Source organism: Hevea brasiliensis, chromosome 11 (genome assembly GCF_030052815.1).
Source record: "Hevea brasiliensis isolate MT/VB/25A 57/8 chromosome 11, ASM3005281v1, whole genome shotgun sequence".
Lineage (NCBI taxonomy): Eukaryota > Viridiplantae > Streptophyta > Magnoliopsida > Malpighiales > Euphorbiaceae > Hevea > Hevea brasiliensis.
Window position 1 is genome coordinate 42,193,603 of NC_079503.1, and position 18,393 is coordinate 42,211,995.

Sequence of the window (18,393 nt, forward strand, 5' to 3'; positions counted from 1 at the left end):
ATTGCAAATAAATTTTCTGAGTGACCTTAAGACATAGGACAATAAATCTTATGAAGAATGCTAAGCTTGAATGTTACTACAAGCTTGGTTAAATTCCATACCAAAACTACCTAGTAAGGAAACCAAAATTCATATTTGACCTAGTTATGGTTAATTGACCATAACTTGAGTTACACAACTCCAAATGGAGTGATTCAAAAGAGAAATTAAAGAAAACACAATAAGAAACAATTTGATGAAGAGAATTTTGCCAAATTCTCAGTATAACTTGGTCCAATGGAATAATAGAACTAAGTGACCCAAAACTGAAAATTTGAAAATTCTCTTAGGAAGCCTTGAATTCTAATTGGCAATCAATGCCAACATAATTATAACCTAAAATGTGGTATGTAGATGAAATTAGAGCTAGTATATCTAGTATGTATGAAAAGTCAACATTTTACCTAATTAGTCAAATAAATAGTAACTCCATAACCCTAAATACAAGAATTCAACTTATTAGACCTAATAGTAAATTTAGTATGGAAAAATAAAATTATTGGAATTAATTATTAGAAATGGTTTGAATGGATACTGAAACACTTTAAAATTATGTATTTCAGTTAGAAAGGGATCTTCGAAGAAAGAAAGAAAATCGGATTAAATCAACTCAACAAAAGAGGTTTGTGCACAACTAGCCTATTTTTATGTTTTAAATATATAATAAGTTTTGAATGAATTTGATAATTGTATTTTTTTTTTTTTTGTGTACAAGAAACTTTAATTTATTGAATGAGTTTATATGATTTAAATATGTTTTGAAACCACAGTCGACATGGCAATGTGATTGAATTCCTCATTGGCTTGTCTAATGAGATGAATTGAATTCCGTCTCTGGCTGAAGTATTGAGGTGTGCGCTAGTTGAAGAAGAATTGAATGAATACTCATATATTATGCTAGCTAGCCTTGGTATTCCTCATTAGCCTTTGGCTATTAGGATGAATTGGCTTTGTTGTGGTGTACAACCCGACATTGTATTAGTGACATGCTATAAGCTATGTGAATGTTTTCAACATCCTCAAATTATGCATACTTGATAAAATGTGATTGAAACAAATATTTGTTAGTGATTGGAAAATGATATATTGTTTTATGGTTCAAGAAAAATATGAAAAATACAATTGCTTTATTATGAATTGGATAAGTTGTTAGTACTAGATCAAACGCTATTCATCAAATAATCTGTGTGATTGGAACTATCGATTTTGATTTTATTGAGCCTTTTTGCTATGGTTTGTCAAAGTATATTTTGTATTAAATTTAAATTTATTTGTTGTGCACCACTGAGTTCATCGCTCAGCGATAGCTTTGTATACTGTCGCAGATAAAAGAAAAGATAAAGCAGCTGAGTGAGATCACTTGATGTGACACCACTTACTGGTCTACAGTGTAGCCGAGCAAGATATGCCACACAATGTGCCAGAGCACCAATTCATATTTCCATTACAATTTACCCTTTTTAATTCATTTATTCACAATTTTTTTGATTAATCTGAATTTTTCACAAATTTTATAGAAAATTCGGCAGAGTGTCGGCTGTAAATTAGAAAAACAGTTCCTCTGCATCTGTTAAAAAAACACTTCCAATACAATCATAATATCAATCTCAGTCAACCACCAATATATTTTCAACAATTTCTCAAATGACTTCATTATCTCAAATTTCAATTCATTTCATATCATACTCAATTCAATAAGAAATACTCAATTTATTACTGAACATGGTTCATAAATAATTACATCAAAAGTATAATTACATGAGTTTAAATATACATAACAAAAGTTTACGAAATACAAAAGACCAAAAGTAACCTAATGTTCTACCAATGCATTGCAAATGTGAGGTGACTCTGGACTCTATGTGCAGATCTGAAAGCTCACCCGGTATGAGGTCTGCTGGACTCCCTAGCTGTGTCTCCAATACCTGTTCGTGGCAAAAGCGACACGCTAAGCAATTCTGCTTAGTGGTGATAATACAAAATAAAATAACTAAAATAAAGTGAATATGAAGAATGTATGTTTACATCTTTGGTAGACTTAATATCTGGCATTTATTACAGTATTATTCAATTAAAATTTAGAAAAATTTATTATCATTGCCCGAGTAATCCATACTAGTCGACTGGACTGGATAAATGGGTAAACTGGCATGGGTACTAAGTATCTCAGACCATCACACCATCGATCACATTGTGTCTCCTAGTGTGCAACAGAACATCTAATAAGATGTAATAATTATCAGAGATAAAATCCAAGTATAATAACTTAATCAACATAGCCAAAGGCTATTTTATCACAGAATGGCACGTGAGAACATAAAACACAGAATGGCATGAAGCCATATGCAGTACTGCTACTAGAACCCTATTGGCATGCCAACTTATCCAAACCAATGTTGTTAGTTGTACTAGGGCATGTTACACTCTTAAATTGTACAATTCTTGAAATTTAAGTTTAGGTGTTACTATTCATTTCATTAGTCAACAAAAATGTTGACTTTTGCATAGAAAATAGGTACATTAGTTTTAATACTCCCAACATACCTCATTTTGCATTCTAAAATTGTTGATATTGGTTGCCAATACCATTTCTAAGCTTAATGTTAGTTGTTCAAAATTTTCAGATTTTAAGCTTTGTATTTTCTGTTCCATTAATTATTTTTATAGTGGGAATTTGGCAAGGTTGTCAATATGAAAGTTGTTCCTTATTGTGTTTAGTTACATTTCATTTTTTGAATCACTTCATTTGGAGTTTTGTAACTCAAGTTATGGCCAAAATACCATGACTGGTCGGATTGCCAACTTCTCAGATTTTCTGGACTGACCAAATCTACAGTGTTTTCTGCAGTGACTGCAGGTCACCTTTTGAACATGATATGAATTTGGGTTAGGTTTCTTCATTAAAGTTGTAGGTATATGTCTAAGCTATTTTCTGGTAAAATTTCAGGTCAATTGGACCTTTCTACACTGAGTTATGACCAAATGAATAAATACTGTTCATTTAGTCATTTTGCCCAGGCAGAATGCAAGTCACCCGGATTAGGGCAATCTTTAGGTCAACTTGGTTTGGTTTTATGAGCATAGTTTCTTCACCAGAGTTGTGCCATTTTGTCTCTAGTTTCATGTCCAATTGGCCTTGCAAGAACTATACCTCTACAACTCCAGTTATTGCTACCCAAACCTACTGGACTCATGCCCAGTCTTGCAGGTCACCAAAGGCAGCAACACTAACTTCAATTCCCACTAAACAAACCACTTCAATTCTCATTCACACATAACCAAATGGTCAATAATTGACCATTAAAACTTACTTTCACTATTGCATGATCAAAGTCTCAATTTCATACCCAAACCCTAGCTCCACCATTCTAGATTTTTGCATTCACTTGCACTTCACCTTCCCAATCAATAGATTAGTATAAGGGCAGCTAGAGTACCACTTCAATTCAAGGAAATCTTCAAACCCTACCTATCCCAAAACTGCCAAAATTTTAAAAAAAAGCTTACACATGGTATATTTTAAATTTTCATGCAAATTTACATTCCACTCCACTCCTTTAACATGAATCAAAAGAGAATGAGTGAGTTTAGCAACTAACCTCTAATGGAGGAAATTTCAAACTTGCTAGTGTTCTTCTTTTACACTTCCTTTTGCTCCCAAGTGCTTCACCAAGATGAAATATCAAGGTTTTATGTTGCTAAGTTAGGGTTTTGTTGAGAGAGGACTAAGGGAAGGATGCTTTGTTGATTTGAAAATGGAGGAGTGCGGGAGAGGGTATGGGACGGCAAGAAGAAGTAGAGAGTGGCTGCTGAACTTTTTCTAGAATTTTACTTCTTTTCCTCATTTTTTAATATATTATAATTGTCTTTCTTTAATTTGATTGGCCATAGCTTTTTAATTACCTCATGCTTACATAAGCATGAAGTAATAAATCTCATTTATTTATAATTTCTTTTCTTTCTTTTCCTATTCATTTTTAAATAATTTTTCATCAATATTTGTTCATATTTTATGTCATATAATTCACTTACATAAATGGACAAGTTGGTCAAAAATTATCTCTGAAGACAAAATGACCAAAATGCCCTCTGTTTGGCTTAACGAGCTAAAATTGTGTGTACCGATTGAAAAATTTTTCTAAGCCTTTTCTTGGCATTCTAATGCCATAGAATCCTCAATGACTCTTCTCTGGAGTCCCAAAAACTATTTCATGAAGTGTTCCCCAGGTCTAGGGTTGCTAGCGGCCTTCACCGTCACTTCCCCTTCGGGTTACTCATCACTGGGGTTTCGGCTCGTTTAACCTTAGTGCATTTCATTCCCAAAAATTTTCCTTAATTTTTATGAGCATTATTTGGTTTGTTTATAACTTCTCACTTTAGTCTATTTATAATTTCAAATATTCTAGCTGCCTGGACTAACATTGGTCGCCGGAATAGTAGACTGTATGGACTAGCTAAAGTGAGGATATTACAACTCTTTCCTTCTAATAAAAATTTCGTCCTCGAAATTTACCTGATGCAAACAGTTGAGGGAACTATTGCCTCATTGTCTCTTCACTTTCCCAAGTTGCCTCCTCGGTGTTGTGGTGCCTCCAAAGTACTTTCACCAGTAGAATTTGCTTATTCCTCAATTCTTTCATTTCCCGAGCTAGGATCCGTATAGGTTCTTCTTTATATGTCAAATCCGATTGTACTTTAATTTCTTTCATGGAGATGACATGTGAAGGATCTGAGCGGTATCTTCTTAACATAGACACATGGAACACATTGTGAATCTTGTCCAGCTCTGATGGTAAAGTTAGCCGATAGGCCACTGGTCCCACACATTCAATAACTTCATATGGGCCAATGAACCTAAGGCTTAACTTACCCTTTCTTCCACACCTCAGTACTTTCTTCCATGGTGAGACTTTGAGAAACACTTTGCCGCCAACTGCATACTCTATCTCTTTTCTCTTCAAGTCAGCATAAGATTTCTATATATCTGAGGCAACCTTAAAATTTGCTTTGATTATTTTCACTTTCTCCTCAGTCTGTTTCACTAGGCCTAGTCCCACCAATTTATCTTTGCCCAATTCAGTCCAACATACTGGGGTTCTACACTTCCTCCCATACAGTGCTTCATAAGGGGCCATTTGAATGCTAGCTTGGTAGCTATTATTATATGCAAATTCTGCCAGTGAGAGATATCTATCCAAACTCCCCTTAAACTCAATAACACAACTCCTCAGCATATCCTCTAGGATCTATCACATAATTCACATTGTTACTATCATTTCAATTTATTAATTGTGAAAATACAATTAGTTTTTTTTTTTTTTAGGTTTACTTGGATTACTCATTCCGACTGTCCATCCGTCTGAGGATGAAAAGCCATGCTAAAGCAAAGTTTTGTGCCTAAGGCTTCTTGCAACTTTTTCCAAAATCTCGATGTAAACCTTGGGTCTCGATAAGATATGATGGAAAGTGGGATTCCATGCAGTCTAACTATCTCACTGATATACAATTCTGCTAGCTTCTCCAGTGAATAGTCAGTCCTAACTGGCAGAAAATGTACTGATTTCGTTAATCTATCCACTATCACCCATACTGCAGCATGCTTCTTCTGGGTGAGAGGTAGAGCACTAACAAAATCCATAGTGACCCGGTCCCATTTCCATTCAGGTATGCTTATAGACTTTAGCAATCCTGATGGAACTTGATGTTCTGCTTTAACTTGCTGATGTGTCAAACACTTAGTCACATAGTCAGCTATATCCCTCTTCTTACCAAGCCACCAATAATGAGGATTCAAATCATTATAATTTTTTTTGCTTCCCGGGTGCATAGCATAAACACTAGTGTGTGCTTCTTTCAGAATACTAGTCTTTAGTTCCCCATCATCTGGCACACACACTCTTCCTCTGTAGTACAGATACCCATCTACTTTCACCTCATAATCAGTTTCCTTTCCCTCTGAAATTTTACCCACAATAGCCATTAATTTTTCATCTGCTTTCTGCCCATCTTGTATCTACTGTAGCAGGTTTGGCCTCACTTGTAACTTAGCCAAAATAGCTCCATCTTGAGTTAAGGACAGAAGGGCATTTAGTGATTTTAAAGCTGTAATAGACTTTCTGTGACACCCCTTACCCGTCTACAGTGTAGTCGAGCAAGATATGCCATACAGTGTGCAGGAGCACCAATTTATATTTCCATTACAATTTACCCTTTTTTAATTCATTTATTTACAATTTTTGATTAATCTGAATTTTTCACAAATTTTATAGAAAATCCGACAGAGTGCCAGCTGTAATTTGGAAAAATAGTTCTTCTGAATCTGTTAAAAACACTTCCAATATAATCATAATTTCAATCTCAATCAACCACCAACATCTTTCCACAATTTCTCAAATGACATCAATATTTCAAAAATTCAATTCATTCATATCATACTCAACTCCATAAGAAAAACTCAAATTATTACTGAACATGGTTCATAAATAATTACATCAAAAGCATAATTACATGAGTTTATAATATACATTATAAAAGTTTACAAAATACAAAAGACCAAAAGTATCCTAATGTCCTATTAGTGCACTGCAAATGTGAGGTGACTCTAGACTCTGTGTGCAGATCTGAAAGTTCACCCGGTATGAGGTCTGCTGGACTCCCCAGCTATGTCTCCAGTACCTGCGCGTGGCAAAAGCGATGCGCTAAGCAATTCTGCTTAGTGGTGACAATATAAAATAAAATAACTAAAATAAAGTAAATATGCAGAATGTATGTTTACATCTTTGATAGACTTAATTTATGGCATTTATTGCAGTATTATTCGATTAAAATTTGGTAAAATTTATTATCATTGCCCGAGTAACCCATACTAGTCGACTGGACTGGATAAACGGGTAAACTGGCACTGGGTACCAAGTACCTTGGACCATCACACCATCGGTCACATTGTGTCTCCCGGTGTGCAATAGAACAGCTAATAAGCTGTAATTATTATCAAGGATAAAACTCAAGTATAATAACTCAATCAACATAGCCAAAAGCTATTTTATCACAGACTGGCACGTGAGGCCATAAAACACAGAATGGCATGTAGCCATATGCAGTACTACTAACAGAACCCTGTTGGCATGCTAACCTATCCAAACCAATCTTTCTAGTTGTACTAGGGCATGTTACACTCTTAATTTATACAATTCTTGAAATTTAAGTTTAGGTGCTACTATTCATTTTATTAGTCAACAAAAATGTTGACTTTTGCATAGATAATAGGTACATTGGTTTTAATACACCCAACATACCACATTTTGCATTCTAAAATTGTTGGTATTGGTTGCCAATACCATTTCTAAGCTTAATGTTAGTTGTTCAAAATTTTCAGATTTCAAGCTTTGTATTTACTGTTCTATTAGTCATTTTTGTAGTGGGAATTTGGCAAAGTTGTCAACATGAAAGTTGTTCCTTATTGTGTCTAGTTACATTTCCTTTTTTGAATCACTTAATTTGGAGTTTTGTAGCTCAAGTTATGGCCTAACTACCATGAATAGCCGGATTGCCAACTTCCCAGATTCTTTTGGACTGACCAAATCTATAGTGTTCTGTGCAGTGACTGCAGGTCACCTTTTGAACATGTTATGGTCAAAATTTGGGTTAAGTTTCTTCATAAAAGTTGTAGGTATATATCTCAGCTATTTTTTGGTAAAATTTCAGGTCAATTGGACCTTTCTACACTGAGTTATGAGCAAATGAATAAACACTATCCATTTAGTCATTTTGCCCAGGCAGAATGTAGGTCACCCGGATTAGGGCAATCTTTAGGTCAACTTATTTTGGTTTTCTGGGCATGATTTCTTCACCAAAGTTGTGCCATTATGTGTCTAGTTTCATTTCGAATTGGCTTTATACCAATTGAGCTCTACAACTCCAGTTATTGCTGCCCAAACCTGCTGGACTCATGCCCAGTCTTGCAGGTCACCAAAGGCAGCCACACTAACTTCAATTCCCACTAAGCAAACCACTTCATTTCTTATTCACACACAGCCCAATGGTCAGTAATTAACCATTAAAACTCTCTTTCACCAAATTCATGAACAAAGTCTCAATTTGGGTCTAAACCCTAGCTCCACCATTCTAGATTGTTGCATTCACTTGCACTTCAACTTCCTAATCAATATATTAGTGTTAAGGGCAGCTACAACATCATTTTAATTCTAAGAAATCTTCAAAACCCTACCAAGTTCAAGGCTGCTAAAATTTTAAGCAATACATACATATGATGTTTACTCAATTTTCTTGCAAATTTGCATTAAATACCACTCCTTCAACATGAATTGAAAGAGACAAAACAAGTTTGGTCACTAACCTTTAATGGAGCTAATCTCAAGCTTGTAAGAACTCTTCTTTTACACTTCCTTTTGCTCCCAAAAGCTTCACCAAGCTGAAATATCAAGGTTTTGTGTTGACACTTAGGGTTTTTGTTGAAAGAAAACTAGGGAAATGAAGGTTTGGAAGCTTGTTAAAGGAGGAGTGAGGGAGAGCAGATGGGACGTTTTTGAAGAAGGGACAGGGCTGCTAGTTTGTTCTAGGTTTCTGCCATCTTTTCTTTATTTTTAATGTATTTCAATTGTGGTTCTTGATTTTAATTGGTCCAAACATTTTAATTACCTCATGCTTACATAACCATGAAGTAATTAGTCCCATTTATCTTCATTTTCTTTCCTTTTTTTTGTCTACTTAATTTCAATTAAATTTTTAACAATATTTATTCATATTTTATGTCAACTAAATTATTTAGTTAATGGGACAAGTTGGCCAAAAATCATCTCTTAAGACGAAATGACCAAAATGCCCTCCGTTTGGCTTAACGAGCCAAAATTGTACGTGCCGATTGATTAAATTTTTCTTGTGTTTTCTTAACATTCTATTGTCATGGCAACCCCAATAATCCTGCCTTGAGGTCCCAAAAATTATTTCATGAAGTTTTCCCCGAGTCTAGGGTTGCTAACAGCCTTCACCGTCACTTCCCGTTCGAGTTACTCATCACTGGGGTTTCGGCTCGTTTAACCTTGGTGTATTTCATTTCTAAAAATTTTCCTTGATTTTTATGAGCATTATTTGGTTTCTTTATAACTCCCCACTCTAGTGTAATTATAATTTCAAACATGCTAGCTTCCCGAACCGACATTGGTCACCAAAACAGTAGACTGTACGGACTAGCTAAAGTGAGGATGTTACACTTTATGCTCAAGGCATCAGCAACTATATTTGCCTTCCCAGGATGGTAATCTATCACACAATCATAATCCTTTAGGAATTCAATCCATCGCCTCTATCTAAGATTGAGCTCCTTCTGGGTTGGCAAATATTTTAGACTTTTGTGGTCTATATAAATGTAACATTTTTCACCGTACAAATAATGCCTCCATATCTTCAATGCGAAGATAATTACTGCTAACTCCAGGTCATGAGTAGGGTAGTTTTGTTCATGTGGCCTTAATTGCCTGGAAGGTTAGGCTACCACTTTTTCCTCTTGCATCAATACACGCTCTAACCCATTATGCGAGGCATCACTGTAGACCACAAAGGCTTTTCCCGATACTGGCTGTGTTAACACTGGTGCTTCTGTCAACATTGCCTTCAACCTCTCAAAACTGGCTTGGCACTTGTCATTCCAGCCAAATTTCACATTCTTGTGTAACAACTTGGTCATTGAAGCAGCTATAAAAGAAAACCCCTTCACAAATCTTCTGTAATACCCAGCTAGCCCCAAGAAACTTTTGACCTCAGTTGTATTTCTGGGAGGCTTCCATTCCATCACTGCTTCTATCTTTTTGGGATCCACTCTAATCCCCTCTGCTGATACTATGTGTCCAAGGAAAGAGATTTCACGCATCCAGAAGTCACAATTGGACAGCTTAGCATACAGCTTCATTTCTCACAGGGCTTGCAGAATAATCCTCAAATGTTCATCATGTTCTTCTCTGGTCTTGGAATACACTAGAATATCATCAATAAAGACCACTACAAACCGATCTAAATATGGATGGAAGATACGGTTCATAAGGTCTATAAATGCTGCTGGTGCATTTGTTAACCCAAACGGCATCACCAGAAATTCATAATGCCCATACTGGGTTCTGAATGTAGTTTTTGACACATCTGCATCCTTTACCCTTAATTGATGATACCCTAATCTGAGATTAATTTTTGAAAATACACCAGCTCCCTTTAATTGATCAAACAAATCGTCAATTCTGGGCAACGGATATTTATTCTTCATAGTTACTTTGTTCAACTGTCGGTAATCAATACACAATCCTAAGGTTCCATCCTTCTTCTTCACAAACAACACCGGAGCTCCCCATGGTGACACACTGGGGCATATGAACTGCTTATTGAGTAACTCCTGCAGCTGAATTTTCAACTCTCTCAATTCAGCGGGTGCCATCCTATTAGGACCAATAGAAATGGGAATTATACCCAACATTACTTCAATCGCAAATTCGATTTCCCTTTCTGGTGGTAAACCAGGCAATTCTTCAAGAAATACATCTGGGAAATCTCTTACTGTGGGTATATCATACAAGTTTGGCTTAGCCTATCTTGTATCAACCACGTGTGCTAGGTAAGCTTCACAGCCTTTTCTCATCAATCTTTTTGTAACTGTGGCTGAGATAATATTGGACAGGAAATATGTCCTTTCACCCATAACAGTAATCTCATTACCCTCAGAAGTTTTCAGAGAAATCCTCTTTAATTTGCAATCAACTATTGCCTGATGGCGTGACAACTAGTCCATTCCCAAAATCACGTCAAACTCGTGGAAGGGCAATTCAATTAGCTCTGTCGAGAATTCATATCCCTGAATCCTCAACGGGCAACCTTTATACACCTTGTTCACTACGACACTGTGGCCTAGTGGATTTGTGATCAGAATATCTTCATCACTCTCCTCTACTGAAACTCCCCCCTCTGCAGGTAGTTTGATGCTGATACCACTAAAAATGTCACACTCTATCCCTCCGTAAGATGTAACATGATCCCATAGTACACCTAATGAATTACCGTACTTCGCTTACCGGTAACCCATTAAATATACTACAAGGAATTTTAAAACAATTCTTATGAAATTTAAATCATCGATTAAAATTTCGTGTTATAAAAATTTTTCAAAATTTCGACAGAGTGCCGGCTGTATTTTGAGAAAATAGTTCTTCAAACCTGAAAAGGAAAATACTCCCAATATGATTTCTCAAATACAATCCCAATAAATTTCATTTAATCTCACAATTCAAATCTCAATAATCAAATAAATTCATTTTCAAACCAATCTCATCATAAAAGAAACATTTCATTGATTACAAGACTTAAAAAGTTAATATTACAAAACTATACAGGTAAATGAAATCTTAAATTTACATTACAATAATTTGCACTTAATTACCTACCAAAATATTTTAGAAGAGTTTTTATACAACTGCTCAAATAATTTACATACATATTATTACATGCATACATCAAAACCTATGTACATGGGTATACCTATGGTATACCTGGGGCTGATCTGAATGTGTCTTCAAAGAAGCTTACTCAACTGCTCTATGCTCTTTTCACCTGCGACAGCATACAAAGCTATCGCTGAGTGGTGAACTCAGTGGTGCACAACTATAATTTAAAACATAGTACAATATACATTGACAAAATTATAACAATTAATTTGAAAGTCTCGAAATTCAACAAAATTCCAAAAGTCAAAATCTTTGTTGTCAATAATATAAATCATTAGTTAAAATGACTTTGAGCAAGAAATTCAATTTATCAAATCACAACTGGACATTTAAAGTAATTCCAACAATCATAGAAATAAAGATTAATTCCAACAACATCAATTATGCATAAATCCCATTTGAAATCGAAATTCTTTACTATTCAAAAACCATTCTTTATCTCACTAACTGTGTAAGACTAATTCGAAAGGGCCATCTTTGGGGTGATTCTAACTCCTTATGGTCGGGAAGGTCGAATCGGATTCTAACTCCCTATGGTCGGGGAGGTTAAATCATCGTGCACAGTACACATCACAATAATGAAACTTCAGAAAGGGCCATAACAAATAAAAACTTTAATCTAACCTCTAATAAGAGGAGAATCTAAGCCTGTGCATGTACCATAGTAATCAAAACAAAGCTAACGCCATTGTCTCCTCAACAAATGAGAGAGACGGGTAATAACCTAGTCAAGCATCTATAGTGAGATATAAAACAATATCATAATTCTCTGTCCTTTTTGTGAGCATAAATCACAACACAATTTGATTCAAAGTCAATTCCAATATCCAATAATTTTTATGCTCATCATAATTCAAAACATAAATTTGTATTTTTCCATGCAAATTGCCCATCACAATTCAAAACATATTCTATCACAATTTTTCAAAACATAATTTATTCAATCTACAACAATGCTTAATACTTGTTGGAATACCATTTCACAAAACTAAATTCATACATAGTATAACAATTTCAATAATCATTGAATAAAATCCAATACTTGATAAACATAATACATAAGGAAAATAACATCATTTAATCCTATGAAATATTTAGAACAAAATTAATTAAAAACTAGTTGTGCACAAACCTCTGATGAGTCGCCTCTTGGCCTTGACTCAATGTTCCTTATGCTTTTCAATATCCTTTTCAACTGAAACACACAATTTAAAGTGTTTCAGTACTCAGTTAAATTGCTTCTAACAATAAAATCCAATATCTAAATTTTCTTAGCATTATTCCCTTTAATTCATTTCATTAGTCAACCTATAATGTTGACCTTTGATGCACTCTAGGTGAATTAGGTTTAATGTTACCAATATGTCACATTTTATAGTCCTTTAGTATTGATATATGTTACCAAATTCATTTTTAAGTATATTGCATTTTATTGCAATTTACCATATTTCAGTATGCTATTTTGACCTAGCCGAATGACCTAGTTCCCTCGGTTTTCGATTTCTGGTCCGACTTACAAACATGTAGATCTATGTCTTATTACAATTGGGGCAAAATTTTAGGTCATTCTGAGTTGTATAGACTAAGATATGGTCAATTTACTAAAGCTGGATAGATTGCACATTTAGTGCAAAATTTGGTCAATTTTAGGTCACTTTTAGTTCTGGCAGTTTTGGTACCCGAACTTGTGCAAGCTATTTGACTTGGTTCTGGTCATTTCTGGGTTTTAGTGTCCTCATAAGAATTGTATCTCTATGTCTAAGCTATCCATAGGAAAATTTTCAGGTCAATTGGACCTGTTTTGTGTGAGTTATGACCAAAATACTAACTGCTACCCAAATGGTCAATTTTCAGGCTTTCAAGTCACTAATCCGGATTTGGTCATTTTTAAGGTCAGTTTCTGGGCAGAATTTTGGCAACACTTCTGCATGAAAGTTGGCCTATTTGGTGTCTAGTTTCACCCCCCATTGGCCACATACCGATTGGGTTCACAATTTTGCACTTATGACCTAATTTAGGTGCTACCAATATACACAACCTGCACAAGACAATTACACTTCTAATTTGACATTCCTCCTCCTCCTTATGACTTCATTATTTATTCATAGCACTTTTACAAATACTAAACACAATTCCAGCAAGCATATTGGGTAGAACACTCAAGTACTCAATGCACACAATTCACCATTAAAGTCCAACATTCACATCCACCCAAATTCAATGTACATCAACACTTATTTTACACATACACTTCCATGGCAATTATACAAACTGCCCACAATTTAACACTATCATATTTCACTAATAAACTTCATATTCACACACACAAATTCATGATATTATAGGCTGCCAAACATGGCAATTTTCCAAAGCATCAAGGTCTCATTTCAAACCCTTAATTCAAGCACTAACATGCACATACTTGGACATTAACCTACTATAACTTTTATTTGAGTTAATCAACCTTAATTCCCATCCATTAAAGGTAAGAAAAACTCAAATACCATAAACCTTCATGGCTGCCAAAAATGGATAAATTCATATCTCGCTATTTTTTTCATTTCTCTTCACCAAAGTACTCACCTCAACCTAAACCCAAGGTTTACTAAAGCAAGGGAGGAAAAATAAGCACTAACCTTTTTTGAGCGTCACCAAAACTTCATCAAATCCTCTTCTTTTTGCTTCTAACATGCTGCCCAAGGTGTGTGTGCAAGCGTTAATGAAGAAACCAAGTGGAAAGGAGGCTTGAATCATGAGTGCATGGTGGTGGAGTGAGGTTTAGCCATGGAGGATTTCCATGGTGTTTCTCTCAGCTGGTTTGTTTCCAAGGTTGAAGATAAACATTTTTGTCCCAAATTGGCTTATATTTATGTCCCAAAATCTGAGTTAGTGGAGCACTAATCATAAATTAATGATTTAATTACTTAAAGTTTCATAATTTGCACATTTGCCTCATTTCTTCCACTATTTATATAATGTACCTCTTTTTTATTTTTCATGAAATTTTCAAAGTTTAATATCATTTATTTTTAATGGAAATTGAGGTCAAAAGGCAAATCTATGTGTTAAATGACCAAAATGCTCTTCTTCAGGTTGCATTCCCGATTTTTCGATAACACCGAATTTTATCAGTTTCTTGAATTTTTCATTTTTCTTTGTACTAATTCCTTAATTTTCTTTGACATTTCTAATGTCAATTATACTTTTATAAGTCTTTAATTATGTCTCAAAACTTAATTCCGAGGGTTCCTCACGGTCCTAGGGTCGGCTATTGCCTGCGCCGTAACTTCCCCGTGCGGTCACCCATCGCTGCGGTGCTGGCTCATTTAACTTAGTTTCATTTCATTGCTATTATTTTTCCTTTGTTTTTCTTGTATTTTCCTTTCTTATGTTTCATTATTTTATGTCTCCTCACTAACATTTAAATGTAGTTCTAGGCATCCTAGCTGTCCGGATAGACACTGGTCACCGAAACAGTAGAACGCACTACCGAACATAGGGGTGTTACAATGAATGAGTGGATCCTGGATCTTGGATCCACCAATGCATGCACAAATGTGTTGTAGAGGGAGAAAGTACCCCTGATAACATCTTGGGCATCTTGTTTCTCCTGGGCTCTGATGGCATAGGCTCTGGCAGGTACTCTAGCCTCTGGCCTCTCAGCTGACTCAGATGTAGGCCTCAGTGATGGACCAGCTGCCTCAGATTTACCGGGCTTCTTACCCTTTGAGGTGCAGGGGCAGGCCTATCAGCTTGTGTTGGGGCAACTGTAGTAGTCCTTTTCGGGCAATTTTTCATCTGATATTCTGTAGATCCACACCGTAAGCAAGCACCAGTCACTCGCCAACAGTCCCCCTTATGCCACTTCTAGTGGTATGGATAGGAAGAAGATGCTGGGGCTGGTCCCCTGAACTCCATCCCTTGAGAGCTGCCCACTGATGGTGTGGACTAGCCTCTCCTAGGTGTAAACTAAGGTCTGGGCCCCTAAGACTGACCCTGACCTTGTGGTTGTACTGAACCCTGAGCAGGAGGACCCTTACTCTTCTTACTGGGAGCAGAGAATGAACTGGACTGACCTGGACCCCTCTTCTGCTGTCTTTCCCTTCTATTTTGCTTATTTATTCGGACTCTTTCTACTTTCGATGCAGCATCTAATAATTTGGCAAAATCCATGATCTCCAATGCTGTTATCATGACTTTAATATTCTCATTGAGCCCTTCTTCGAACCTTCTGCACCTTTCTGCCTCTGTAGGGACTTTCTCCCTCCCATACCGGCTTAGTCTGATGAATTCTCGCTCATACTCTACCACTGATAGTTGCCTCTATCTCAGACTGATAAATTCTCTTCTTCTCTCTTCTAAATACACTTTACTGACATACTTCTTCCTGAACTTTGTTAGGAAGTAATCCCAGGTGATTTGATCCGATTGCACCTCACTGGTTACTGTGTCCCACCATTGGTATGCATCATCCTGAAGTAGGGACATAGCACCCTCCAGGTTTTGCTCAGGGGTGCAATGAAGCTGTTTCAGCACTCTGATTGTTCTATCCAACCAGTTTTCCGCTATTATAGGGTCATCCTCCTTCTTTCCAAAGAAATCCACAGTCCCATGTTTTCGTAATTTCTCTAAATGGGACTTCTGTGGTGCTGGTGGAGGTTGTGGTTGTGGTGGTGGAATTGCCCCCATCATTTGCTGGTAAAATTTGGTCATTTGCTGAAATAATGCAAACTGAAGTTGGGCAGGTGCCTCAGCTGCTGGTGGAGCAGATTCTCCCCTGCCCCAAGATTCAGCCCTTGGTGGAGTACGACTCTCCACCTCTTCATCAACTGCTCTTTGAGAAGCAGGATCCATATCCTGATCAAAATAACAAAACAAATAGATCTGCATCAGTGTCACCTCAACACTTACAAATGCAATGCAATGGTATGCACTCTATCTAGACCCAAAAATGCCTAAACCGATGCTCTGATACCACTAAATATGACACCCCTTACCCGTCTACAGTGTAGTAGAGCAAGATATGCCACACAGTGTGCCGGAGCACCAATTCATATTTCCATTGCAATTTACCCTTTTTAATTCATTTATTCACAATTTTTTTTATTAATCTGAATTTTTTGCAAATTTTATAGAAAATTCGGCAGAGTGTCGGCTGTAAATTGGAAAAACAGTTCTTCTAAATCTGTTAAAAATATACTTCCAATACAATCATAATATCAATCTTAGTCAACCACCAACATATTTTTAACAATTTCTCAAATGACTTCATTATCTCAAATTTCAATTCATTTCATATCATACTCAATTCAATAAGAAATACTCAATTTTTTACTAAACATGGTTCATAAATAATTACATCAAAAGCATAATTACATGAGTTTAAAATATACATAACAAAAGTTTACAAAATACAAAAGACCAAAAGTAGTCTATTGTCCTACCAATGCACTGCAAATGTGAGGTGACTCTGGACTCTGTGTGCAGATCTGAAAGCTCACCTGGTATGAGGTCTGCCGGACTCCCCAGCTGTGTCTCCAGTACCTGCGCGTGGCAAAAGTGACGTGCTAAGAAATTCTGCTTAGTGGTGACAATATAAAATAAAATAACTAAAATAAAGTGAATATGTTGAATGTATGTTTACATCTTTGGTAGACTTAATATCTAGCATTTATTACAGTATTATTCGATTAAAATTTGGAAAGATTTATTATCATTGCCTGAGTAACCCATACTAGTCAACTAGACTGGATAAATGAGTAAAATGGCATTGGGTACTAAGTACCTCGGACCATCACACCATCGATCACATTGTGTCACTTGGTGTGTAACAGAATAGCTAATAAGCTGTAATAATTATCAGGGATAAAACCCAAGTATAATAACTCAATCAACATAGCCAAAGGCAATTTTATCACAGAATGGCACGTGAGGCCATAAAACACAGAACGGCATGAAGCCATATGCAGTACTGCTAACAGAACCCTATTAGCATGCCAACCTATCCAAACCAATCTTGGTATGTGTACTAGGGCATGTTACACTCTTAAATTGTACAATTCTTGAAATTTAAGTTTAGGTGTTACTATTCATTTCATTAGTCAACAAAAATGTTGACTTTTGCATAGACAATAGGTACATTGGTTTAATACTCCCAACATACCACATTTTACATTCTAAAATTATTGGTATTGGTTGCCAATACCATTTCTAAGCTTAATGTTAGTTGTTCAAAATTTTAAAATTTCAAGCCTTGTATTTTCTATTCCATTAGTCATTTTTGCAGTGGGAATTTGGTAAGGTTGTCAACATGAAAGTTGTTCCTTATTGTGTCTAGTTACATTTCCTTTTTTGAATCACTCCATTTGCAGTTTTGTAGCTCAAGTTATGGCCTAAATACCATGACTGGCCGGATTGCCAACTTCCCAGATTTTCTGGACTGACCAAATCTATAGTGTTTTGTATAGTGACTGTAGGTCACCTTTTGAACATGTTATGGTCAAAATTTGAGTTAGGTTTCTTCATGAAAGTTGTAGGTATATGTCTCAGCTATTTTCTGGTAAACTTCCAGGTCAATTGGACCTTTCTACACTAAGTTTATGACCAAATGAATAAACACTGTTCATCTGGTCATTTTGCCCAAGCAGAATGCAAGTCACCCCGATTAGGGCAATCTTTAGGCCAACTTGTTTTGGTTTTCTGAGCATGGTTTTTTCACCAAAGTTGTGTCATTTTGCGTCTAGTTTCATTTCCAATTGATCTTGCACTAATTAAACCTCTACAACTCTAATTATTGCTGCCCAAACCTGCTAGACTCATACCCAGTCTTGCAAGTCACCAAGGGCAGCAACAC